This window comes from Ursus americanus, chromosome 24 (assembly GCF_024610735.1).
Source record: "Ursus americanus isolate L20-20 chromosome 24, mUrsAme1.1.p, whole genome shotgun sequence".
NCBI classification, from domain to species: Eukaryota; Metazoa; Chordata; class Mammalia; order Carnivora; family Ursidae; genus Ursus; species Ursus americanus.
Window position 1 is genome coordinate 25,500,623 of NC_142150.1, and position 27,607 is coordinate 25,528,229.

The 27,607-nt window shown below is 40.4% G+C and overlaps 1 protein-coding gene across 9 annotated transcripts in view; it reads right to left on the reverse strand.

Moving 5' to 3' along the window:
• Positions 1 to 27,607, reverse strand: part of LRRC4C (leucine rich repeat containing 4C) — a 181,437-nt gene that overhangs the window by 145,502 nt on the left and 8,328 nt on the right. For 8 of the 9 annotated variants that reach the window (XM_087854763.1, XM_087854762.1, XM_087854760.1 and 5 more), the window contains exon 1: positions 9,391 to 11,121. The exons of the other annotated variant lie outside the window; for it this stretch is intronic. The gene's annotated coding sequence lies outside the window, so the exon portion shown is untranslated. Of the gene's footprint in view, positions 1 to 9,390; positions 11,122 to 27,607 lie in introns of those variants that run through there. 9 annotated transcript variants of the gene reach the window in all.

The following is a 27,607-nucleotide window of genomic DNA, read 5'->3' on the forward strand; positions in this document are numbered from 1 at the left end:
TTGAGAAATCCAAAGGGATAGGTAGATTTAAAAAGCACTGAGAAACACTCTGATTAATGCTCTCTTATTTACTATTATTAGAGATTAACAATAGTAATCTCTAAACTCGGGGGGGGGGGATCTAAGACTAGAAGAAAAGCTAAAAAAAATAGACTAAAGGTAACGGAAATGTTCTAATTCAACATATTCAAGCCATTTATTTATAGTCAAAGATTGAAGAATAAAATAAAACCATAATTAGTGTCTTACCATTTAACACTTAAAAAAAAATCTAGTCCACTGTCTTCTGCTGTTTCTTAGGAGAGAAAGGAGGCACTGTTTTAAAGCACGATGCCAGAACATCTCCTGAAATGAACCAAGCTCCATAAAATCAGCTGCTCACATGTTGTAAAGAGTGACTACGGGGTGCTTGGGCGGCTCAGTCAGCTAAGCATCTGCCTTTGGCTCAGGTCAGGATCCCAGGATCCTGGGATCAAGTCCCACATCAGGTTCCCTGCTCAGCGGGGAGCCTGCTTCTCCCTCTGCCTGCTGCTCCGCCTGCTTGTACTCTTTCATTCTGTGTCAAATAAATAAAATCTTAAAAAAAAATGACTACAGCTCACCAAATGTTTTAATCCAGACATTTATTACTAAAGACACCATCTTTTTTATTCTTCCACTGCATGAGTCCATGTTTGGGCAATATCCAAAATTAAAAGGCATAGTCTCTTTCCAATAGTCATTCGTGAGTCAAAAGGCCCACTTCATGGAATTCTGTAGCTTGTGTGGTGTCTAACTTCAAGGAGCAGCTTCCTTTTTGTAAATAATATTCTTTGTGAACAATGCCATCCAGGAGTCCGCACTGCAAAACCTGCAGTGAGCCTACGATGAGCAGCTATAAATTAGAGCCTAAAATTTATGCTAAAATATATTTATAGAACTACTTTCAAAACTGGTATCCTCAAAAACAGCACTTACCAATATTTCAAAAATCTGATTCAAGTCATGCCTGTACTCATATAATTGCATACAGTAATTAACACTCCTTTTCTTTTGGCTCAGTTTGTATCAGGTCATGGCAACAATATTTATCTGGGTTATTTTGAGAGCGGTGATTGACAAATATATGTTTCAATTAGGAAAAATGGAGAGACAAGTTGCAATGTATTCATTGATCGAAGTAGTTCTAAAACATTTGGTCCCTAAAAAGGAAAAAATAAAAGGTATCCTAATGGTGAAAATATTGGAAAAATAATGGCCTTACACCATCAACCAAACTGAAGGAAACTCTTCACCCTAAGGACGTGTTAGATCAGTCCACTCATTTATTGGCACTACCAAACTGCTTGAGAACTCCTGTGCGATGTGTTAGATATGGGATATGATGAGTTATGATGAGGTCCATATCCTTAAGAAAAGGCACCATCTCGTGGGTTTCAGCCAAGCAAATAGTTTTTATAACAGTGATAAAAGCTATTGGGGCACCTGGGAGGCTCAATTGGATCATGATGCCAGAGTCCTCGGATGGGGCCCCACATCCACATTGGGCTCCCTGCTCAGCAGGGAGTCTGCTTCTCCCTCTGCCTCTCACCTCACTCATGCTCTCTCTCTTTCTCTCTCTCAAATAAATACATAAATAAAATCTAAAAAAAAAAAAACTATTACAGATCTATGAACAAAATGCAGACGTAAAGAGGAGAGGGGGACTCAGCGGGTCTAGGGAAGCTGGGAAAGGTTTATCCAGAGGAGGTAACTGGCTGTGAGATTTGAACTGTGAATATATCCTAGAAACATGGATTAGGTCTCACAGAGTTTGAGCCAAAACTAGCCTAGAGTATCTCCAGAGGAATAAAATATTCAGTATGGCAGGCGGACAAGAGAGGCATGAATAGGCTGGCCAGACCGTATGATCAAGAGTAGAATTTTGATCTTATTCTATAAATGTATTTATAGATTCTAGAAGGGATGTTCAGCTTGATTTCTTAGGCTAATCCTTTTAAAGCATGAATGAATAATGGACTACACTGGAGAAAAGTTGGCGTCATCGGAAGACATCTAGGAGAGAAACAGTGGCATCTGGACTGAGGGACAAGAGAGCTGAGTTTAAGACGGAGAAGAGATTGACAAGTGATTTGATGAGTCACTGGATATGAGGGAAGCAAAAGAGAGATTGATATCACTTGAAACTGAAAATATATAGACTTCTGGAGGGCAAATAATCAGTTATAGTTGGCGTATTAAGTTTGTAAGGTCTACAGGAGACCAGATAAGTGAGTAGGAACTTGCTGGCAATGGAGATTAAGGAACCCACAAGGCGATTGAGGCCAAGGATTTCAGTGTCATCTCTCAAAATAAGCCCAGCTGACGTGTCTTAAGAATGCAGAGAGATAGAGCATAGAGTAAATTCAAAGGGGGAAGCCCTCAACATTTAAGGAGAGAACAGAAGGACTGGAGGAGGATGAGGGAAATTAATAAAGGGAGGAACAGTGAGCAGCACCTCAATCCTCTGGAAGTTTTCGGAGAGCTAGAGGCGGTACTGGTGTCCAGTGCTGCGGACAGGTTACTCGCGATGAGAGCCGAGATCAGGCGTTCGGTGCCCACCATTAGGAGCACCTACGGTTCTCGTAGGATATTGTAACTAAACACCAAACAGTATTAGCGTGGACCTTATTTCTCATACAACTTTGAATTTCCAGATGATCTCACAGCATTTTGTAAAGCTTTTCTGCTAGTATGTTGAGGGAGGTAGCACAATTTTTCCTAAGTGCTTCTCCGTTGCCCGTTTTTCACTCCGGGTCACACTTGGATATAACTGAAACTGACAAAGATATGCAACGTATATGTGACCTACGCATCTTGGTATAACCTTTGTTCCAAGAAATAGGGAAAGAGGAGACTGTAGCCATCTCAACCTCAATTAAAATATGCAGAAACTGAGTACTAGGCTAGCTGACGGTGAGCTGGTGTGTTTGTTACCAAGTGAGCAAGTCTGAATTTACTCATTCTCATCTCAGGCTCTCAAGTCAGAAGAAAATTAGCTTACACTTCCAGCTCCACTGATTAGTTGCTATATGACCTTGGGCAAATTACTTAGGCTCTTTATGTTTCCTTTCCCTAGGTGAAGAGCAGAAAAATACATAATTTTGACATAGTGCCTGGTGCATAGCCAATGCTCAATAAATAAACGGTAGTTACTATTGCTATTAAGAAATTATACTCACAACTTCCATAAGTGTTAAAAGCTTCCATAAGCATAGAAATCTGCCATCAGCTTATGCCAAAGTTGAAATAAGTTAATTAATCTTACACAAGTTTTTCATCATTTTAGACTTCGTTATAAATATGATTGACACTGGAAAACATTTTCAAAAATAATATTACCAACTTTGATAGTAAAGTTGGCAAAAAATTCATTTACATACTCAGTATAAATATAAAGCAGAACACTCACAAGACTTTCAGTTAAATGTTTTCATTTCTGTGAAAAAAAAAAAACAAGGATTTTAATGAAAAGAAAGCGAGCTAGCATTTATTGTATACTGATGATGTGCCAAACATGTAGACAACTCAGTGCTCCCAAAATAACTGCATAAAAAATTGTTTCCATTTTTATAGTTGAGGAAACGGAGACATTGCTAGGCTAATTGCTACTTAGGGTCCACCAGCTAACAGGTGTGAAACAAAGGTGGAATGCAATGTTTGTCTATTTCAAATCACTTTATATTTCCCCTACAAACACTGGAGATTTCCTTCCCCTTTTTACCCTACCTATCTGCCACAGTAACAGTGATTCTGCTCTTCTCCCAGGACACTATATTCCACATTTTAACAACTAGTATCCTGAGATCAGGGATTAATATTTTCAGTTCCTAGGAATCCTGAATCCCTAGGTAGTCAATTACGAATTCAGAATCCTAAAATCTTAGATTGAGGGCATCTTAGTTTTTACCTTTATTTAATAGAGAAAACTATAAGCCTGACCAAAGAGAGGTAAAATGACTTATACAAATTGTTACAGTTTGGTATTGGTAATATCAAGAGTAGGAAAAATACAGTGTATCACCTAACTTTCAGACCTCAGCTTTTGCAATATAAGGAAGCCATTCAATAGGTGCTTAATATTTGTGTGTGTGTGTGTGTGTACAAATATGACTACACACACACACACACACACAGAGTACACCCATTGGTATTTTTCACTGAACTTCTACAGATTCCTGAAAGCCACGTTTCTTGCGTGTATGTGTGTTCCTGCCGCAGGTGCAAACATGCAGATACACATGCATTTGAGTTTTTTGGAGGGGATGTCTCAAACTAAATTCAATTAGTCATTCAAAGAATATTTACTGCATGCACACTATTTGTCAGACACTCTTCTGAGGTGCTGAGAACACGCCAGAGAACAAATAAAATCCTTGCCATCGGAGAGTGTTACAAGCACACTGCCTCAGCCATAAAATCTGCCCAACCAAGTTTCAACTGTCAAATTTACATTTCTCCAGAGAAATCATTTTGAAGAAAAGTAAGATGCAAGAGACTCCTGATCCCCTTGGAGAATCTTCCAAGACACCATTTATAAATCATTAATTTTTTATATCTGTATTATAAAGTAATCTAAAGAAAGTTTACATGGACACAGAGGATATTTTCCACAATTCACAAAGCATGTTTCAATATTTCTTGAGGGAATAGCATTCACTAAAGCACATTCAAATATGTTTTAAAAGTGTAGGATCTTACCAAAACATAACAAATGAGCAAAAACAGGGAGGGGGGGGGAATCAAGAAACAGACTCTGAACTATAGAGAACAAACTGATGGTTACCAGACAGAGGGGGGTTGGGGAGGGGGGGAGGGGTGAAAAAGGTGATGGGGATTTAGAAGGGCCCTTGTCATGATGAGCACCTGGTGATTAAAATAAAAACCAAAAAAAAAAAAAAAAGAAGGTACAGGATCTTACCAAAAATGATTGTACCTATTTGTGTTACTCCAACCTTATTAATGCATTTCTCCTTTTTAAAATCTACACCAACATGAACTTAGATAAACTGCTTCCCTAAACCAGACCATATCAGTTATTTTTTACTAGCAAATTATGCATCACATACACGAAAATCATAGATGCTCAATTTAAATGTGCACGTAAGAACGCCTACTGTGGACACCATATGCAATCTGATTTCCTCCTCATGGTAGTCAGTTCTATCTGGGTGTTATTACCCCTGTTTTACAGATGAGCAAACAGACTCAGAGAGGTTACATGGTGCATGTAACACACATGACCCAGTGAAAAACTGAATATCCATGTTCACGTATGGGGCCAGGGTCCAAGTTTACCAAATTTCTCAGTCACCTTTAAGGAACACACAAAAGTAAAGTTCATGAAATGGTAAGAACTTCCATAGATGATTTCCATCTCTTCTTAAGATCAGTTGAAATGACTAGCTTTAGAATGCTTTTCCAAAATGAACATAGATTTCAAATTGTTTTCCTAATTGAAAAGCCACAGTATAAAATTCCAATGGGCAATTCCTCAGCCTGACTGTCTTGTTATCATCCACAGATGTGATGTCAAGAATAACAATAATTAAAACAGTAGGACTCTTTTTCCCTCCAAGGGAGAACAGGTCTCCGGAAACATATTGAGGAAACGGACAGAACACAGGCTGCTGCTGTAGACAATGAAATTATGAGCAATGACCATGACTGGCTGCCTCAGAAAACCAACCTGGCAAGTTGGTGTTGGGAGACTAGCACATGCAAACGATAAGACAAGTATGTCTACCTGAAATCTTGATTTCATACACCCTATCAGGCCTTTATCCTATCACAAAAGAGGTTTAACAAACATAGGATTCCTTATATCTAGGAAGATTATGCATCCAAATTGTGGACTTGGGGTCCTTAAAATTAGTAATGGAATTTTACACTATCTACTTTGAATTATATAATTGCCTAGAAATCTGCCTCTCTTTGGAGCATTCCAGAGCCAGACACTGTGATATACAGCTAAAATTATACATTGAATATATAAGAGCTATCATATGCAACTGTTTGACCAAAAGTACACACAACAGCATTATTTTCCCCTAAAATCTCTCTCAAGTGCTATTTTTGCTGAGATTTAGGTTTCTATACTTTAAGGAGAAAATCTTGATTTTTCAGCTTCTGGCTGGAAGCAGTATTTCATATCTAAAATGATATATTGCAGCCAATCTATCCTGATAAGATGTCAAAAGAAGAATCTGGCAACTCCTGTGAGGTCAGGTGCACATTCCCTAGTTTTCGAGTGGTAGCCACTAGAACTGGTAAAGTGCTCAGCCAGCCTGTATTATTTCCCAGGAAGTTAATCCAAATTAATCCAAGAACAGCCACAACAAACAGCCCTCCTTAGAGGGCCTATTATGCCTGGGGCTTTGCATTAACATTACTTCTTAATTCACAAAACCATTCTAATGTGTTGACATTATCATTCCCATTATACAGATGAGAAAATTGAGGGTCGGAGAAATTAAAATTATTGCCCAAAGGGCGCAGTGATTAAATCAGTGGGAACATATTTGAAAAAGTAACTTCAAAACTTGGAAAACCCAGCAGCTTTCTGGGCCTACGGCCCTCAGCAGAATCCAAGTATACAACTATCTACGCACAAATGTCACTCAATGGGCACCAAACTTGGTGCTGAAATAAGCTGAAATTAGGTAACTTTCCTGGTCTTGCATGGTCAAACTTACTTCATCAATCCATGAGCAAGTTGCTTAAAAACCAGGCCAACGCCGAATGCCAAACAAAAGGAGCTGAACCCCAAGCTGGGCAATGCGTCCCTAACCGTAGGGCTGGGGAAGTGATTCACCAGCAAGAAAAATGATGCCATCCTTAGATGCTCCATCCTCTCTAGAGCCGCAGAACACGTTTAAGTGGAGATGAGTGGGAGGACACATTTCAGCCCACAACTTTAAACATATCTCTACCTTCTTTCTCTCTCTTCCTCCCTCTCCATCCTCCACCCCATCCCCTTCCCTTCTTCCCTCTCTTTCTCGGAAAAGTTTGCATGTGTGCAAGTGTGGAGGGTACCGAGAGGAGCTGACAATGTTTAGGAGAGGAATGTACTTTGACGTCTAACTGGAGTAGCAGTGAAGACGTTTTGAATTCATAAAGAACCCCCCCACCCCACAAAAAAAAAAAGAAAGAAAGAAAGAAAGAAAGAAAGAAAGAAAGAAAGAAAGAAAGAAAGAAAGAAAAGAAAAAGAAAGGGAGACAGACCTCCACCGATTAGCAGAAGCCAGGCTGACTGCAAGGCTGGGGGGGGGGGGGGTTCCCACGTGATGTCCAGAGCTGAGCAGTAAAAACAATCAAAGTACTCCCCCCCTTTTTCAGTTGGGCTAAGTTGCAACATAACAGGAACTTGAGATAACTTGAATCGATCTATGATCGCAAGCAGTGACTTAACTGTGGTCATGTAAAAAACAAAATAAAAAAGCAAACAAACAACCAACCTGCAAGGAATTCTAAGATGTGCAGAAGCCTACAAGGAGCTCAGGGAAGAAAAAAAAAAAACCTGCACGATTATTTTCATAGGTTGATAAATGTATTGCCTGATCTGTGTCCCAACAGGAAACATGTGCCCAGAAAAATAAATTAAAGAAGTGCTCAGCTGTAGGCTAGTTTCCTTAAGGAGTAATGAAAAGGATAAGAATAGATGATGTGAGTGTAAGAACAGACTCAGAGGCTTTTAGCAAGGGTGTTTCTGGTTTCTATTATCACCTCTCTAATATAAATCTAACTCCACGGGTCTTAATGACTCTCCAGGGACCACCACTCACCAGATTAAATGTGCCCAACACCAAGGAGGGGCCCAGGAGATTTCAGCCTCTTATCTCCTTTGGGATATATCAGAGTTGGGGATCTTTTTTTTTTTTTTTTTTTTTTAGTAGTATTAAAACTAGGGTTATCTGAGCTCTGCTAGTTAAAAAAAAAAAAGTCTTAAGAAAGGATATGGATATCGGAGATGGGCCACTCTTGAGGTTCAGAGTGATCAGAGTTTATGTCAAGCTCACAGGACAGGTTCCTTCCTTGACCCTTCCAGATAAAAATGGTAGTTGTGGGGACAGAAGAAGCCATGGAGGGTTGATTCTTGTCCAGCTTGGATCCCAAACTGACTTTTTTCTGCTATTTAAAGGCTTATGTGAGTTACCTGTCTCCCAAGGTTTGGTCATGAAGCAGAGTTATAGCTTCTCTAAGCCTCAGTTTCCTTCTTTTATTGGCATGAGATCTCTGAGGAGTCTTCTGGCTCTAAAGTTATATGAGTCTATGATTCTGACAGAAGGCCCCAGAGAGGAGTATAGAAGGATAAAGAGGAAGAGTTCTGTTAAAAAAAAAAAAAAAAAAAAAAGAAAGCCAGCTCCATGACCCTGGAAGATATGAGGGAGGAAGGAGATGGAAAGAGGGGTGATCCTACAGGCCCTCCAGGCTCTCTAAGCATTTTCGACCTTCCCTTATTTTTCTTTATTGGCCTCTCTCTCCCAAGACAAAGCTGGCACAGGAGAAGCACTGGTGCTCAACACACAGACCTTTTCTTTAGCTCCTTATCTAAGTTACCCCAGGACACTAGATTTCTGCCTTTTTCTCAAGAGCCCTGTCTTGGTGACATTGGGAGGGTTTCTGACAAAACCCAAGACAACTGCCCAAGCCACCTTCAATCTCTGGACAGCCTTTCTGTTATCCAAAGAAGTGGTTAGTTTGAAGGGGGTGGGGTTGAAAAGAAGTGGGTCCTCCTTCCCATTCTTAGCACTGGGGAGAACCAAGGTAATCTGAAGACCACATTTGAGCATGTGTATGCAAGAGAGATGGGGGAAAGTGCAGCCACCTCTCTCCACCACTTCCTCCCCCATGCCCACTCTCCCTCCCTCCACCCATCCACCCCCAGAAGCCATCCTTCATCTGCTTGGTTTATTATCATATTTTTGTGTTAATACATTCTGTTGATCTGCAATGTCAGGTTGGATAATGAAATTTAAATTGGGTCCCTTCGATTTCCAATGGCTAAACATTTGTGCGTCTAACTCCAGGGCTGCCATGCAACTTAAACGCATTCGAGAGTGTCAATCACACAGCACAGGCACCCCACACTGCAGCGGCTTTCTTGGGGAGATTTTTTTTTTTTTCCTGGTGAACATTTGCAAAGGCATTTGCCCAGGATGCAGACAACCTGCATCATTCTAGCAAACCGGCTTATTGGTGGGCACAACCTGATGGAACAGATGCCTGGGCCACCCTCTCCCTATTTTCTGACCCCCAATAGCCAGGTCTTTAAGAATCCCACTGAAGGGGATGAGGGGATCAAGGAACAAGGAATGCTAAATTAATGAGCATTTTCTTCAGCAATAAAATAAGAAAATAGGGATCACTCACTGTATTTCAGACAGATCACAGCAACATCCAGATGGAAATCCAGGTGGTTAAGAACAAGCGAAAACGCATGATCTTGACACCAAAAAGAAAAAAAAAAAAGGGTGGGGGGGAGGTTGATGAAGAAAAATCCAACTGCAATTATCCATCAATTTTAGTCAACATAGGCACAAATCCAACTGTGCTCTCTGCTGGTTTCTCTCCCCCAATCAATGCCTCATTCTGCCGCGGTCAACTTTTCTTCTCCGAAATTTCCTTGCAGATGTATTATTAATTCCCTCTCCTCTTGTGGGAAATTCAAAAAGAAAAGAAAACACCACCATAGCAGGTCTTTACTTTCCTTAAAAAAAGCCCCAAACTTTCAATTCCAAAAATATCTCCTTGGCTTACTTTCTCCTTTACAGAGAAAAACGAACATACTTTTTCTTTGTGGATCCTCCGTTCTCCATTTCCAATCATCCTTTTGGGGAGAGGGGGCAGCTGTTTTATTATTATTTATTTATGTCAGAACACACCAAGCCCCGTGGGTCTGACACAGGTTTATTTCATTTTTCAAGGCTCCCTGTGTGCACACATACACATTTGTGTTAAGATCCAGGTCTCACAAGAAAAAGCTTCCTTCTTCCTTTTCTCTTGCACGATCAGTTTATCCACTGCGTTCGGTTCCAAGAGAGAGCTGCGTCCCGCATCCTTCATTTTTGCAAGGCACCCAACCACCACCGCCACCAAAAAAGTCTCCGTTTACATCGTTGATTCCTCACCCCCAGCTCCCCCTTCGAAGAATTTGGGGGTCAACTCCCCCCACTCGCCAGCCTTCCGGCCGGCCCCTTCTCCAAAGATCTGATTAGATTTCTCATCACAACCCAGTGCGCAATTGGATTTTTGATTTCAGCCACCCGGCCAGCCACCTTCCCCTCTCCCTCCAAACTCCCTGTTATATCCTGTCTCCTTCCCTCCACCGCCTCTGCAATTTCATAATCTCACGTTAAATGGAGTGCGGGGGGCGGGGGCGGGGGCGGGGGCGGAGGTAGTGGAGGAAAATTTCAAGGCTCCGTCAGCTGTCAAGAAGAAACCCATTCCTCCCCCCCTCGACTTTTTTTTCTTCTTCTTTTTTTTAAGGCTCGGGGTGGCTTTCGTTTCCTCTGTCCCCGCCCCCACCCCCGGCACCCGGTCCAGATCCTCCAGGTGTTGCAGAACTCCGCGATCAGGGCCGGGATCACGGGGGAGACGCGTGACGCGGTGCCTCGCCGGTGGCCCCTGCCAGCCCCGGGGTCCCCTTATCCTCCATCAGCGAGCAGCGCATCCGGGGGCGCCGCGGCCAAAGAAGTTCAAACTGGGCTTTTATTTCAAATGGGGAGGGCGAAGCGAGGGGACCGACGGGGTGTTAGACAAATTTAAAAATCATAATAATAAGGAAAGAAAAAAGGAAAATAGAAAATGGAACGAAGGAGATTAAAAATTAAAAAAAAAAAAAAATCCCTAATCGCTGGCTCCTCTCTTCCTTCTCGAATGAAACTGCAGCTTTGATCTCATTTCCAGCTGCGTCGGGTGCATTTTGGAGCCACAAGTTGGTCTCTCTTCGCGCAGACCTTCTCGACGCCGGCTGGTCCTCCGCGAGGAGACGCGTTCTCGGGAGCGCAGCTGCTCCGCGCCGTCCTTAGCGCCATCGCCCTGGCTCGGGGCTCCCTGCACGGCAGAAACCCCGGTCCCCTTCCATCCACTTCGGCTTGAACTCTCTTCCTCTCCCGCCCGCTCCTCTCCCAGCCCCCCCCGCACCCCCCACCCCGCCGGCCCTCCCCGCTCTCCCCGGATAAATAAATGCGCTCCTTGTGCCCGCGGCAGCTCTGGCCGCTCTAGGCTTTCTCTCAGCCAATGCCACGTCCTGACGTTTTGGGTCCTAGCTCCCAAAATCTCCTCTCGGACTGCAGTCCCCTTCCCTCCTCTGCCCCTCTTTCTTTCCCCTTTTCCTTTCCCTTTCTCTGCTTGTGATCAGTAAAATACAATTACCCAATTACCTCCCATCATCTTAGCACTGATTGGTCAATTGCATTAACACTTGAAGTCGGGGACGAGGGGATTGGAGCCTCTGCGGTGTGGCACCGCTGCCACCTGGAGGGCAGAGCCAGAACAGCTGAGCTTCAAAGCAACCCCCAGTGCTCGGGAGGTTAGTAATAGGCAAAGAAACTCAGGGCTTGTGTGGGAGAAGTTATTATTATTATTTTTTTCCTTTTTCTAAAAGCCTGCCTGTTTTCATCCTGAAAGCCAGGAGTTGGAGCTACAAAGGGGAAAGCATTGAGATCAAATCAGCACTAGGATTCAGACATATCACCAAACACGCAAAGCTGTTGCTTTCAGATTGCTGGGCAAGAGACTCTCCTTTCCCTAGCCAAGCAGGCTAGTCACAAGGTAAGGATTAACACGGTAGTATTACCCAGGATAGGCTGATTAGAAGGAATCTAGGAGTAACTGAAAAGCTGCTAGAAAGGGAGGCTGGTCCAGGAGGATAATCTCAACACGAGATAGGAGAGCCTTCAGCCCAGGCAGTGTTGCAGTAAATCGGCCTGTTCAGTTTGTACAAGACATCCAGGACAGCTTGACAACTCAATTCCAACATCCTTCCTCCTGGTTGTGGGCTTTTCCATCAACGCATGTTAAGGGTTCCGGTGGGGGGGGGTGGCAAGTGGCACTTTCCAACTTCACAGAGTATTCTTAGAAAGACGGAGGGGCCCATGAAACATTAGTACTACATTCATGTTGGTTTCTTTCTCCACTACATACTTGTCAATAAAGAAGTATATATGTTGGAGGAGATGGGCACGTATGTATCTGCCTCAGGCTCCCTAATTAATGATCTTTGTGCTGATTTTCTTTATTTTTGAGAGATCAGAATACGTCCTTGGCTTAAAAACAGTTTTAAACAAAGTGAGTTAATCATAATGAGAAATGTCATTAGACAAAAAGGAGATTTTTACTAAGGGAACATCAGAGGCATATCCAAGTTCACACCAAATGTTCTTTTTTTCTTTCCTGTTCCCTTTATAGTACATGGATATTTTCTCACTTAGCATTAGAAAATTTAAAAAAGAACTACATCTATACATTTATTTGGGTACTAAGCACATGCCCTCATACGTACCTTAAATGTCAGCATCTGCAAGGGGAAAGGCCTTTCTTTATACATGGATTGTAATTTATTATAATTTCCCCATCTTTTTGGAGAGCTTTGATGTAGTTATGAATTGCATCAACATGTGAATTTGTTGAGGCATAATGGCATTGCTTCTATTTTTAAATAAATGCTGTAGTGATTGACTTAAGACATTAGTGGGCAGTTGACTATAAGTTTGTCTTTTGAAGCTCTTACCCTTATATGCCAATTACAGTTTATCAACTAATAAGCCATTAAAAAGTACACTTACTAGTTGCTCTGGATAGCTTCAAAGGAGTCTACCCTCTGGTTCTGAAGTAAACTAGAAGCCATTTGAAATGCAAATTTTCTTTTTAGAGACTTTGACAGCAAGGGAAAGGCCAATGATTTGTTTTTCAAAGCTGATTATTAGCTACCTACCAGACATCTTTAAAGCCTTTCAGAATGAATTAATCTATCAAACAAAGCAGCAGGGAAGAATCAGTGCTATTTAGCCAAAAGGAAAAAGAAAAGGCTTCCCATTCCTGTTTAGCTTCTCATTCGGCAGCAACAATTTCTTTTTCCACGTCAGCTACCCATTCACACTCTATGACCTTTCATTAGTCACTTGGTTTTCATTTTTTGATTCAGACTCAATCAACGCAAAACAACCCCTTGGGAGATTGAGAAATGGGGAAAGTGACGCTCAAGCCGCATACTTGGTAAGTGACACAGGTGAGTTTTGAACCCAGATCTACTCAATACCAATTCTCCCGGTTCTGCTATTACTTGTAGGCAGTATGGGGGAATACATCTAAGATGGTCACAGGCATGCAGGCTGTGGTTATCAGCTCTGAATCCCAGGAGGTGAATGTGTAACCCTGTGGGAAAATGGAATCACCACATTTGTCACTGAAGGACCTTACTGAAAGAGAACGGAAATAATTAGTAAACAAGCTGTCATACAAATACATGTGCAAACTAAATTGTTATTAAACTGTAAGTGTAGATATTTATTCAGTAGAAGTTGTCAGGTAATGTCAAAAATGACAGGGTGTATGTTCAAGTAAAATTCTTGATAAAAGCTCTTTTAGGGGAAATAATTACCCAGTGAGCAATGGGATCGGTCACTTTGTCACAGTTCCAGTTAGCCCATCTGAGTGACCTGAGCCTGCACAGGACATATGCCATTAAATGAGATGCCCCAGGAGGAGAAGAACATGGTGTTAACAAGACAGGTTTGTCTAAGGACACACAGAATTCAGATTCCTGATTTGTAGGCATTTGGTTGGTGAAACAAAACTATCATGTTTTTTCACTGTGTGCTGGTGACTTTACCTGGTGTAATCTTCAGCAAACAGCAGAGGACAGCATCTTGTAACCAGAAATACAAAATAGCAAATAGAAGGAATTCAGTAACTTTGCTTAAACATTGAGAAAATATGAATGTGTCTATTGTGTTTATTAATTTGATTTAGGAGGCTTTAAGCTGCTCTATTCGAGCATAATACATACTTATGATTTGGGTCTTTATGTTACAAAATCTGGGAATAGACAATCCCTTTTCACTTCCAATTCTATCAAACAGGGCCAGAATATCCTGTGATAATCTTATGAAGCTTGCCTCTATTGTCACACATAATGACATATGAATTAACTTCTTTATACCAACTTCTTTTGAAAACTACTTCAACGATAAAATGCCATATTTAGTGGGAACTTACAACATGCGTTATATTAAACAAAATGTGATGCTAGACAAGAATGTTGTATTCCAGAACTATAAGGTATCCTAATAGTCATCTATACTTAAAAAATAACTGGCATTTAATGATAGTTTATGAATGCCAAGTTTGAAGTATGTTCTAAGTATGTTACAGATGTCAACTCATGCAATCCTCTAAACCATTTTATGAAGTAGGTGTAATTAATTCCCATCCCTTCGTATAGATAATGAAAGTAAAGTTGAGGTTAAATAAGGGCACCCAGTTAGGAAGTGATGGAGACAGTGTTTTTAACTCAGGCTATTTAGCTTCAGAGATCGTGGTTATAACAGGTAGTTCTTATTATTACTTATGGCACAGATGGAAATGATTTGCTCATGTCTGTATTCTCCCCCTAAAACATGACTGATTTAATGAAAGCGTTTTTTTTTTTTTTTTGTATTTCTAATATTGTGCACATAGTTGAATGAATAAATGTCTAAGATCATGACATTAGGGAATGGAAGCATATAAGTCTTTGGCTCTTACCGGATATTCTTTACACTACAGTACACAAAATGTTAGAAAGATGAGGTACTTACTGCAATTACTAGACAGAAAAACTAATAAAGTAGTTTAATCAGAGAATTATAACTTTTGTATCAGCTAGCTGTTGCTGCATAATTCACCACCCCCAAACCTGGCAGCTGAAGTCAGCAATCATTTATTATTTCTCATGAGTCTGTAGGTCAGAGATTGGGTAAGTGGTTCTTCTGATCTTGCCTGGGTTTACTGTTAGCTGATCTAAAATGAACTCAGCTAGGGTCACTGGGGCAACTCAGCTCCACTTCATATGTCTCTGTCCCATCATCAGCTTGGCCTAAGCAAATTTCTTGGCAATAGTAGAAGTCCAAGAGAGGAAGCAGAAAGGCATGAGTACATGTTCGTGCTTCTGTATGAATCAAATTTGCGGACTTTCTGTTGGCTAAAGCAAATCACTTGGTTGAGCCCATTGTCAAGGAATGGGACAGTCATCCTACCCCTCATGGGAGGCCACTCTAAAGTTACACGGCAAAAGAGAGCGAAGAATCAGGGTGATCACTGCAATGAACCCCAACTTCTATCCCCTATGAATAACAAATTTCCTTAACAATTACTGGGATTTATAGGAAAGAAAATTCTCTATGTAAGGGATCATTCAATCGGTCACTTATTTATTTCAACAGATGGGTATTAACCTTCCATTATGTGTCATGCATTATGAAAATTATCACCAACTCCTCTGCTATCCCCACTGCCCTAATCACTCCCATTGATGCTAATTCAAAAATGGCTCAATATCTGCCCAATTCTCTTTGCTGTATTACTTTGGGGGAACACTCTCAGGTTCCAATGTGGACCATTTGCCACCGCCCTTTCTTCTTACCCATGCCACCCCAGCTCTAGAGCCAGCTAGCTTCTGAAAAAGAAAGGCTGATGAGAAAGGTAAGTGGAAGAAACAATAAAGGGAAAACATGTTCCATATGTACAACAACAAGAAACCACAACAATGGGAGAACTCTGCAATGCAGACGACAGAGGATTCCTATTTTAAATATATAACTATTTCTTAGAAATAACTGTTAGAAATAAATAAGAAAACCAAAAAATAACCTTACAGATGAGTGGGGAAAATACATTACTAGTCGATTTGTAGAAGACCTGGTTATTTTAACACTTACAGGTACCCATGTTATTTAGTACAGTGCCTGGCCCTTTGGTCTCTTACTACGTTTTGACTGATGGATGAATGAACTGTCTACTGGGGGGACAAAAGGGGGTAAATAGTAGGCATGCCTATTGCAAGCAATGGTGATACAATACGGACAGAATTTTACCAGCAGTAAGTATAAAGAGCTGGGGGAGCAGAGGAGGTAGTAGCTACCTCTATGTGGGGGCAATCCCAGAGGACTTCACAAATAAGACACCTAAATGTGTGAAGAGCCTCATGAATGTTAGCATAGAGTTGATGGATGCAGGATTGCCATTTTGCAGCTAGAGATCAAGGAATAGGGTGCATTCTAAGAAAAAACCAATTTGTGGTCCAAAGATGAGCAGGGCTAAAGATGAGCTAAATTAGCTATTCAGCCATGGAAGAGGTGATCAGACTATTAGATGTCACGCAGAGATCAAGGGAGTTCAGAATTTGGAAGCAATCTTAAAATGTTCCTTCTAGGAGGGTATCAATTGCAATTGCAAATGAGGTCTGGGAAGGAACAGCATCCGTGAAAGGGAACATCTTAAGGGAGGATCCTTTCTTTCTCAGACCCACTAGGCACCATGACAAATTCTAGGCGTGACTTAAAGTAATAAGAAGAAAGCTGACAGAGACAATTGTATGATAATTTGGCAACCGATCCTAAATCAATTTGGACCCAATTACATTTTGGAAATCCTTTGTAAATGATGACCCAAGCACTTGTAGAACACAGTCTACTTTATCAAAAATTTCTAAGGGAGATGGTATTTGTGCCTAGAAACTACATGGTGGTGTTTTTGTACTGTCTAAATTAGGATTCTTTGCACCGAGAAGAAAATTGGCCATAAAGGTATCTTTAAAACTCCACGAGGAATTAGTAGATGGTGTGAATCCAGTTGTGTAATTTGAGAAGACAGCTGCATTTTATCTAGCTAAATCAGCACTTGATACTAAACAACTCCTAAAGAATGTCACTTTACTTCAGCATTAGCCATGCAGTGCAGATTCGAGAAATGATAGCCTTGTTGTCCCCACCATATTACTATTGTGTTTACAGGAAATGAAGTGCATAGATTTCAAAATTCAGTTCTCTTCACATTGAAGATGCATTAGCACATCTGTGATACCAGGCCTCCAGCTGACTTAGTGGCACATGATTCAAATAATGTGAAACAGTTTGCATTTTTCAATGTCCAGGTTTCTCACATATACAGCATTTTTGAAGAAAGTAAATGACTGGGAGAAGCTGCAGATTTGAAAAATGATAATAATATTTGCATGAAAAATGGTCATTGCATTTCATGGAAAATGGCAACGCCTTTATCATTTGAATGAAATAGTCGCCTTCACACCAAAAATAAGCACATATAAAGAAATAGTACTTGGACTCAACTTTCAACATGGGAGGGGGCTGGGAATCTTTGGACTCACTAGACAGATTTTTTGAAGCCATCAACAACTGTATGAGTTTTATAGGGGAAATGCGATATAAAGTAAGTACCCCCGTGGCAGCTGACGATTGTAAGGTGCATTGTGGAGTTGTAGTCTTATTGAATAGCTTGAACTCTGGGTAACTGGTAAGTGATTGAACCTTTGACATTTTACTGCAACTTTCAGTTGGCAATCTTCCTGAAAAGGATTTTTAGTAAAACCTTAAAAAATCTTGGGGAAGTTCATATTTTCCCTGAGATAACAGTTACGCCACAGTGCAGAGGACCTAAATAGATGTTTTTCCAAGGAAGTCATAAAATTGCCAGCAGGTACATGAAAAGATGCCTAAGATCACTAATCATCAGGGAAATGTGAATTAAAACCACAGTGAGATGCCATTTCACACCTGTTAGAATGGCTATTGTCAAAAAGACAGGAGATCGGGGCGCCAGCATGGCTTAGTCAGTTAAGCATCCGACTCTTGATTTCAGCTCAGGTCATGATTTCAGGGTTGTGAGATTGAGTCCCATGACTGGAGGTGTGCGATGGGCGTGGAGCCTGCTTCGGATTCTCTCTCTGCCTCTCCCTCTGCCTCCCCCCGCCAAAAAAAATACGATTTAAAATCAATTAGATTCAATCCCTATTAAAAAAAAAAAAAAAGACAAGAGATAACAAGTGTTGGCCAGAGTGTGAAGAAAAGGGAACCCTTCTGCACTGTTGGTGAGAATGTCAATTGGTGCAGCCACTACGGAAAATAGATATGAGTATTATTCGACCACAAAAAAGAACATTTTTTTAAAGATTTTATTTATGTATTTGAGAGAGATAGAGACAGCCAGCAAGAGAGGGAACACAGGCAGGGGGAGTGGGAGAGGAAGAAGCAGGCTCCCAGTGGAGGAGCCTGATGTGGGGCTCGATCCCAGAACACCGGGATCACGCCCTGAGCCGAAGGCAGACGCTTAATGACTGAGCCACCCAGGTACCCCAAGAGGGACATTTTTGACAACACTGAAGGACCTCGAAGGCATTATGCTAAGTGAACTAAGTTAGACAGAGAAAGACACATACTGTAAAAAGCTGAACTCCTAGAAAAAGAGAATAGAATGGTAGTTGCCAGGGGCTGGGGGAAATGAGGAGATGTTCATCAAAGGGTACAAACTTCCAGTTATAAGGGACACCTAGGTGTCTCAGTCAGTTAAGTGTCTGCCTTCGGCTCAGGTCATGCTCCCAGGGTCCTGGGATCAAGTCCTACATTGGGCTCCGTGCTCAGCAGGCAGTCTCCCTCTCCCTCTGCCTGCTGCTCACCCTCCTTGTGCTCTCTCTCTCTTTCTCTCCCTCTGACAAATAAATTAAATAAAATTTAAAAACACCTTCCATTTATAAGATGAGTAAGTTTTAGTGATCAAATGGTGACTGTAGTTAACAATACTGCATTATATACCTGAAAGTTGCTAAAAGAGTAGGGCTTAAAGTTCTCACTCCCTCCCCCAAACAAAGGTAATTATGAGGTGGGGTGACAGACAGTCACTGTGATAAGCATATCACAATGCATCCTAAACTCACACAATGTTATATGTCAATTGTATTTCAATAAAGGTGGAAAAAAAATCAAAAGATACAGGAAAGATAAGCATATCACAATGCATCCTAAACTCACACAATGTTATATGTCAATTGTATTTCAATAAAGGTGGAAAAAAAATCAAAAGATACAGGAAAAAAAATGATGCATTGATATTCAATATCCTACTTTTACCTTTTATTAATGATTACTCTAAAACAAATTGTTTTGGTTATTGTTCTTTTTTATTTTAGTGGCTACATTAAAAAATCCACTGAATTTTCCTACTTTTTCTACTCTCAATTCCGTTTTTTTATCTCTAGGGTTAGAGGGTGGTAAAATTTTGATGCTGGAACAAAGCTTCTAAGTTTGAAGAGGACTGCCCCCCCCTTTGGGTATCTTTTCCTTTTTATTCATCTTTATATAAGCCTAAGGCCTTAATCATAGGTATTTCCCTTCTCCAGGAGAACACACACACACATACACACACACACACACACACACACACACACACACAAAACACATTTGCAAATAGGTGCTAATTAACCATTTAATTCAATTGAATCCAATGCATTCATTTATTTAACAAATTTTTCATTGAGTAACTACTTCAGTGGGTTCTGTATACTACAACTGGGCAAAGTATTAGCAACTTTTCATTATTTCTCAGAGGTGCTTACATTTTTAGAAAGGGTACGTGTATACTCTTATGCTTGATCCAAGATCATGGAGTAAGGCCAAGAGCAGTAAGATTGGAATCCTGAAGACCTGGGTTAGAATGTGACAAACATTGATTGTTTGTACTTTAGCAGAAATGAAAATATACTAGGGCGGAAGCTTAAGGAGAATGTCTGGCAGGGAAAGAGCTGAAATGCCAAGAAATGAACGTATGTAGAGCAGCTAGATCAAGGATTCTTTGTGTGTGTGTGTTTGTGTGTGTGTGTGTTGGAAGGAGTTCATTCAAAAAACAAAGGGGTCTCATTGAGGGATATTAAGTTAAGGAGTAACATGGTAAGTTTGGGATTTTCAAAAGACATTACAAGAAGCATTATGCAGAAGAGCTGGAGAACAACCGGACCTAGGAGAGCAATTTGGAAACCATGGGAGGTTATGAGGTTTCAAACAAAGGCAACAGCTTTGGGGTGAAAGAGGGGGAGACTGGTACAAGAAATGCCAAGTGTTAGAATTTACAAAATTTTATTAATGTGCAAGCTTGTTGTTTACTCACTTCTGTACGGGTATGTATATGTGTGACATTCTAACTGGAGACTATACATAACTTCCACGCAATATAATGAAGCACTTCCTAAAAATAAAGCTCTCTAAACTGGGAATGGGCTGCCAGAAAAACTGTCACTGGAGTGGCTCAAGCACAGTCTGTGGCTGTGAGCGGGTCTCCAAGGCAGGCTTCGATTGGATAAGTAATTCCAAACATTGTCCTCGATTAGACTTCCACTGGCCCACTGTTCCAAAACGAGACAAGTAAGGGCAATGTAGTGGGTTTGTCCTATTAGTTAGTTGAATTGAAAGCAAATATCTTCCATTTGTGATGAATTCTGTCCTATATTTTTACAACTATAATTTCCTTTCTAAGTTTTGTTTAGTAACGTTTGAACAGTAAATATCTGGTAAATAGCTGGAAACACTCTGTCGAGCCACTGTATATTTATTCATGTTCATGACGTGAAAGGTTGACGTGAAAGGTGTTAAAGTCTGTGACCCATTAGACTGATGGCCTTTGAGCGCCCTTAGGACTTTTATATTTTATGCTCTTATCGCAATATGTCTGCCTAGAGAAGTGTTTCCATGTAGATCAACAGAACAGTATGATTGACATTATTCAACCTTTCATAAAACAAATCAGTGTGTCAGACTATTAAACTGCAAAAAATGCTCCCAAAGTTTCCAAGTACAGCTTTTTTAGAAAGCAAAATTTCTAAAATGAAATCGATGACATCTTATAAACACTTGTTCGAATGTTCCATTCACAGCAAAACACAACATTGGGAAAATGTTAAGAACTGAGTTGCCAGCATCACTCACCAAAGTCGACTCTTTGGAGCCCCCCACATAGGAACCTACAGTCCTGTATCAAGCCATTGTCTACATGTACCTTTAGGGCCTGAGGGGCCTGACAGTCCAGACTCCTTTTCCTTACAGTGGAAAGCAATGCTGCTGACAAGCCATGCCATTACTCTAAGCTTCAAGTCATAGAAGGGTGCCTCTAAGTGCCTGTGCAGTCAAATGCCACAGGATTTCAAATGGAAATGACATGAATTAATTTCCTGAGAAGAACAAAAGGAAAAGGAAAATTGAGAAGAAAGGCAGCTTCTTGTAACACAATATGCAGATTAATGGCGCCCACTGATTGATTGAAGTGTCAAAAACGTGCTTTTCAGATATAAATGAAGCTACTGAAAGAGTTTGGGGGGTTCTCTCGCTTTCTCTCTTATTCACATGGAATATTAACTGATAAAGGCAAAGTAAAATTAGTTTTTCTTGGTATCTTTAAAATCTCCTCTATCCTAAATGCTAACCTTTAGAACATTATTAGTCCCTGGGTGAAATAGCGAAAGCTCCTCCCGAGGGCATCACATGTTACCAGGAAGAAAATTAAAATTCCTTCTATTGACTTGGGAAATCCTACTTTTCCTGGCATCCACCTCCTGTTAGCCTTTCTTCAACCGTATCTTACAGCATCTGCTCCTGCACTTAGCGGCTCAGCTTCTCCAGCTTCCCGGGCCTTCTTTCTGTGCCAATGATTGTGTCTTGGCCCTAGTTCCCTCAGCCTAGAACATTGCCCTTCTGTTCTTTGGAGGCACTGATCTTGATCTTGACCTCAGAGAGGCCATCTCTCCCAAGCAGGTGAAGTAGCCATCCAATGTCTACCTAGCACATCACCATATTTTAATTTTGTGCAGAACGCTTATCTGATCATCTTAAAAAAAAAATCTGTAGAGTTGTTTATCTCTGCTGGAATGTGTTGTTCCTGGGATTGGAGACCTTGCCTTTCTTGTTCATGGCTGTATCCTCTAGTCATAGAATGCACAGTGAAGGTGCTGAATTCAAATTTTTGAACGAAGTGCTAACACGGTAAAAGTGAGATCTGGAAGCTGCTGTACAGCACTGATAAGGAGTAAAGGTAGGGATTTGAGAAGGAGGCATGCTGTTTCTGTAGCAGCCATTCTGTAGGCACCCTTAGGTATGACTTCATTGAATGACAACTACACATCCAATCTTATTTATAATTCGTCAAATACAAAAAAGGGAAGAATTTATGTTTCTAATTTCTAGCCAAACATCTATAATATGGGTAAAAGCTTGGGCACTTGAGTTCAACACTTGAGGTTTGAATATTGGCTCCACTAGTTCCTAGGTGTGTGACCTTGGATAAATCATTTAGCCTCTCTAAGCCTCAAAGATCTCATCTATCAGTGGTCATATATATCCTACACAGTCACGAATAGTAAGATAAAATAATGCACATGAATAGTTAGCACTGTTATTGGCATCTAATAGGTACTCAATTCAAAATTAGTGGTACTTTCATTTGTAAATATCCCAAGCCTTCAGTTACCATTGGTTCTCTCTTCTCTTCCAGACATGTTGTTACCTCGGCATCAAGGTTATTTTTCTTGGCTTTCTCTTCATAACACAGCAAATGTGACAAAGAAAGTAGAATCTCACTCCATGCTTTTCGGGAAACTCTTCCTTGATACCTCGACATATCTCATTCAGCCAGAATGCCTGGCTAGAGGTTAAAGTAACTTTCATCTATACAGATATATAGCAAAAATAAATGTTAAACCTGTTTTTGGAAGCATTATTAAAGAAAATGTCATTTTGTCCTTATCTTTCCTATAAAGATTTAGTTATTGTATCTTCAAAAAGGTCAAATTTCCTTCTCTATAGGTTTCTAAAGAAATCTTAAAATGTAGTGTGACCTTGAACTAATTGCTTTACCTTTCTTCGTCTCAGTTTGTCTGTTTTAAGAAAGTATAGGAATTCCTAATATGGCAGCTGTTCACTACATGGTAGTGAGGGGAAAATGAGTTTCTCATGTTCAAAACCAGAGTCACCTTTACAACTCCCCCCAACACACACCAACACGTTCACTGGTTCGTCAGGCTTTCTAGTTCCTCTGTGGGTAACATTTTCTTCCATGTGTCCTTTCCTTTACAATCCACATACTTTCTCTCCAAGTCAGACTCTAAACACCTGCCCTAGTCCCAGACCAACCTTTAGGCCCGGGTTTCTCCTACGTCCAGCAGAGCCCACTCACAGCTGACACATTGCTGAAAGCACCCGGTCTCAGTCAAAGCAGTAGGAAACATTTATTGAGTGCTTCCTATGTGTCAGGCACTGTGCTTAGCACTTTACTTGCATTGTCATTTCACTATAGTACCAATGACTGTCTGGCCCACATTCGGAGACTCTCATTAGCTCCTTAATAATAGTCACATTCCTCATACCCTGTAATGTGGCCCTATTTTTGCTAGGCCATTTACTATTTAATGATCTCAGGCAAGATGTGTAATCTCAAAAACCCTCAATTTCCTCATCTGTAACATAAGGAAAATAATACTACAACTTCATAAGGTTATTGCAGAGTTTCTTATCTGTGGCACAGTTGGCATTTGGGGTCAGATAATTCTTTGGGGGGATGCTCGGGGCATTGTAGGATGTATAGCAGTATCCCTGGCTTCTACCCACTAGGTGGCAGTATCTCCCTCCCTTCTCCCTACCCCCACTCCCGTCCCACCCTCATTCAGATAACCGTATCTGCAGACATTGCCTAATCATCCCCTCACAACAAACATGTTGAAAACTACTACGATATTGGGATGAATAAATTAGACACCTTTAGATGCTGGGCATCAACTGTTCCTTTCAGTCTCTTAGTTCTTGGGACCTCCTTCCTATTCCCCAGTATCACCAGAGAATTTATGGCTCCCAAGATGAGTCCTAGGTTTCCTTGCTTTGCATGTGTTTCTACAGCAACACTCTCCTATCCTACTACTGCCTTGTGACTTCTTCCCTACCCTCCAGGATACTTCTCTTACCAGAAGTTTCCCCTAATTCTTCCAAACTGACTGATCTTTCTTCCTCTCAACACTTCTGTCATCATTTTTGTATCCCAATCATGACCTTTACATGCTGCCATATTGCATAGTTATTGGTGAAATTGTGTCACCTCTCCTGTTGGGGCCGAAAACTCCCAGAGAATGAGATTCTTTATTTTCTGTCTTTTGAGCCACCATAGATGAAAGCACAGTCTTGGGCCTACAGTGGTTACTCATTAAGTGATGTTTGTTAAGTTGAATTTAAGACATAGATGAAATAAGTGACTTATATAAAGGCAATGCGAGTAAACCAAAACACGTTAGAGAATAAAAAATTAAAGTTGTATCCAGATGCTTGTTGAAATAATCAGATAATTGAGCCAATAGGGGTTTACTGTTTAAATTATTCATACAATGGCCTTAGTTCTCTGCTTCTCTTTGCACATGTAGGAACAGCTGAGAACGAATTATAGTTGTCATTTGAAAACTATTAAGTGATTTGCCTACTGATGGGACCCTATTCTTCTGCTAGAAACAGAATTTATCAAATAAAGGAGGTACAAACAAATCTACATTATTGCTTTATTAATTAAGAGGGAGGGCCAAGGAGGCAACTGCCAGTGCGGAATGATGCAAGTTACAAGTAAAATTGAGCTTTTTTTTCCCATCTATACCTTGTGTCTTAGGAACAAAGCACCCCTCCACACACACATTTGTTTTCTACGGTGGATGAAATTCCCTGATCTCCCAGAATTTTAAATCTAGACAAGCTTATACACAACCATTGTGACACGATGCCATTGTGATAGAGTAGAAAAGACACTGATCTTCAAGTTGGGAAACATGGTTTAAAGACTCATCATTACTACCTAATACCCTGTGACTACGTTTGACTGAATTATGGCCCTCCAAAGATGTCCACATCCTAATAACCAGAACCTGTGGAATTGTTACTAATGTGGCAAATGGGACCTTACAGGTGTGAATGAGTCCAGATTTTGAGATGAGGAAAATATCCTGGATTGCCTAGGTGGGCCCAATATAAACACAAGGATCCTTGTAAGAGGAAGGCAGGAGGGTCAGAGTTATGGAGAGAACAATCTGAAGATGTCACACTACTGGCTCTGAGGCTGTTTGAAGATGGAGGAAGGGACCATAAACCAAGGCCTCTGGAAGCTAGAGAAGGCAAGGAAACAGACTTTTCCCTACAGCCTCCACAAGAAAGGCAGCTCTGCCAACGCCTTGATTTTTATCCCCTCAAGAACCATAAGATCATAAATTTGTGTTGTTTTAAGCCACTGAGCTTGTGGTCATTTGTGACAGCAGCCATAGAAAACTATGACAGTGAACGTGAATAATCTCCATTCCAAATTTCTCAGAGTTAAACAGTGTCTATGCAACCAGATTGTTTGGATGATATAACAAAGGGAAAGTAGTAGGCATTGGTTATTTTAGACATTTTTCTATGTTTTAGCTATTCTTCTCATATAGTGTCCCAGTTTATCTTTTCTAGACATAACCCTCAGACACTGAGATAGAACTGATCACCTAGTATGTTCAGATAACTTGAACAATCAGTCAACATAATTGGTTGTAAGAGGGCACCTAACAAGGCAGGCCAACCACAAAACCTTTTACAAGGACAATAGGGAAGGAACTACCCTCCATCCCCCAAGATTGTCAAAGTAATGTAAGCCTGTGGTGGTTTGGGGACTTCTGCATAGGAGAGACTGCCTGAGAAAAAGGCCAGCAGTGAGAAGAGTAGGGCCATGAGAATAGCAGTGATAGATTCCACATACTAGCTCCTGAGCTTCTAGATCTTTCCATACCTGAGGCTACTCTGTTCTGAGGTGGTTTTTTTTTTTTTGTTTTGTTTTGTTTTGTTTTTACATGAGCCAATAAAATGTGTGTGTGTGTGTGTGTGTGTGTGTGTGTGTCCCTGTGTGGGTATATATATCCAACAGTTAGGTTGGATTTTATTTACTCAAAACAGAAAAAAAAATCTTTGTGAAAGTGTGTGGCAGAGAATGTGCTATAAATATATAAAATCAAACTATTTTTTCTCTATGAAGTATAAACACTGATGTTAGAAAATTCAGATAATACTGACAAAGTATATTAGCCAAAATATAAATCATCCCAAATCCCACAGCTGGAGATAATCACTGTTAATATAGGAGTAGTTTTTTTGTTTCTTCTTCTTCTTTTTTCTTTTTTTAGTTGACCATGGATACAAAGTATAATAAGTAAGATAATTTAGGATGGTTTTCTAGAGTGTGAGGCATCTAAACTTGACTTGGAAGGATAACTGGGATTTTGATAAGCAAAGATTATGAGAAAGTAATAAATATGCATCCACACACACATATATACATATATATGATTTTTGACAAAGATATAAAGATAATTCAGTGGAGAAAGGATAGTCTTCCCTACAAAAAGTGCTGGAAAAATTAGATGTCCATATGCAAAGATATGAACTTTGGTCCATACAACATGCCATATATGAAAGTTAAGTCAAAATGGACATTAGACCTAACTGTAAAATGTGAAATTATGAAACTTATAGAAGAAAACATAGGGAAAAAAGCTTTATGGTCTTGGGTTTGGTGAAAATATTTTGACTATGATACCAAATGCATAATCCATAAAGGAAAAAAATAATAAATTGGACTTCACCAAAATTAAAAGCTTCAACTCTTGGGAAGACATTGTTAAGAGAAGAAAAAGATAAGCTTCAGGCTAGAAGAAAATATTTGCAACCATGTATCTCATAAAAGACTTATAACTAGCATACACAAAGGGCTCACAAAACTTAATAGTAGGAATGCAGACAACTCATACAAGAAAGATGGTAAATAAATTATAAGACATATAGATAACAAGCATGTTAAAAAGATGTTCAACATCATTAGTGATTAGGGGAATGCGCATTGTAACTACCACGAGATATCACTACATGCCTGCTAAAATGGCTAAGATCAAAAAGTGTTGGCAAGAATGTGGAGGGACTAGAACTCTCATACTCTGCTGGTGGGAATGTGAAATGTTACAACCAGTTTGGAAGAGTTTGGCTTAGACCCAGCCATTCTACTCCTAGATATTTATGCAAAAGAAATGAAAGGCTATGTCCCTACAAAGACTTTTACACTGTTATTCATAGTAGTTTTACCTGCAATAGCTAAGAGCTGGAAATAATCCCACTGTACACCAGTACTTGAGTAAGAGAGCACTCTGGTATTCCCAGGTATGGAGTTCTATTCAGCAATTAAAACATATGGAGTTTTAGGCACACAATAACATGGAAGTCTGCGAATAATTATGCTGTGTGAAAGAATCTGAACAACAAAGGAAGAGTATATACTGTTTGACTCCAGAATCTGTAAGTGGCAAAAAATGATCAGCAGTGGCTTGGGACCAAGTGGAGGGAGGAGCGTCAGACCAGAAGGAGGATGTGGGAGCATGAGGAAACATTTGGGGATGACACGTAAGTTTATTATCCTGATCATATTGACTATCTTGATGTGTGATGGTTTCGCAATGTTATAGATGTCAAAACTTATGAAATTGTACACTTTAAAAGGCCCAGTTTATTGT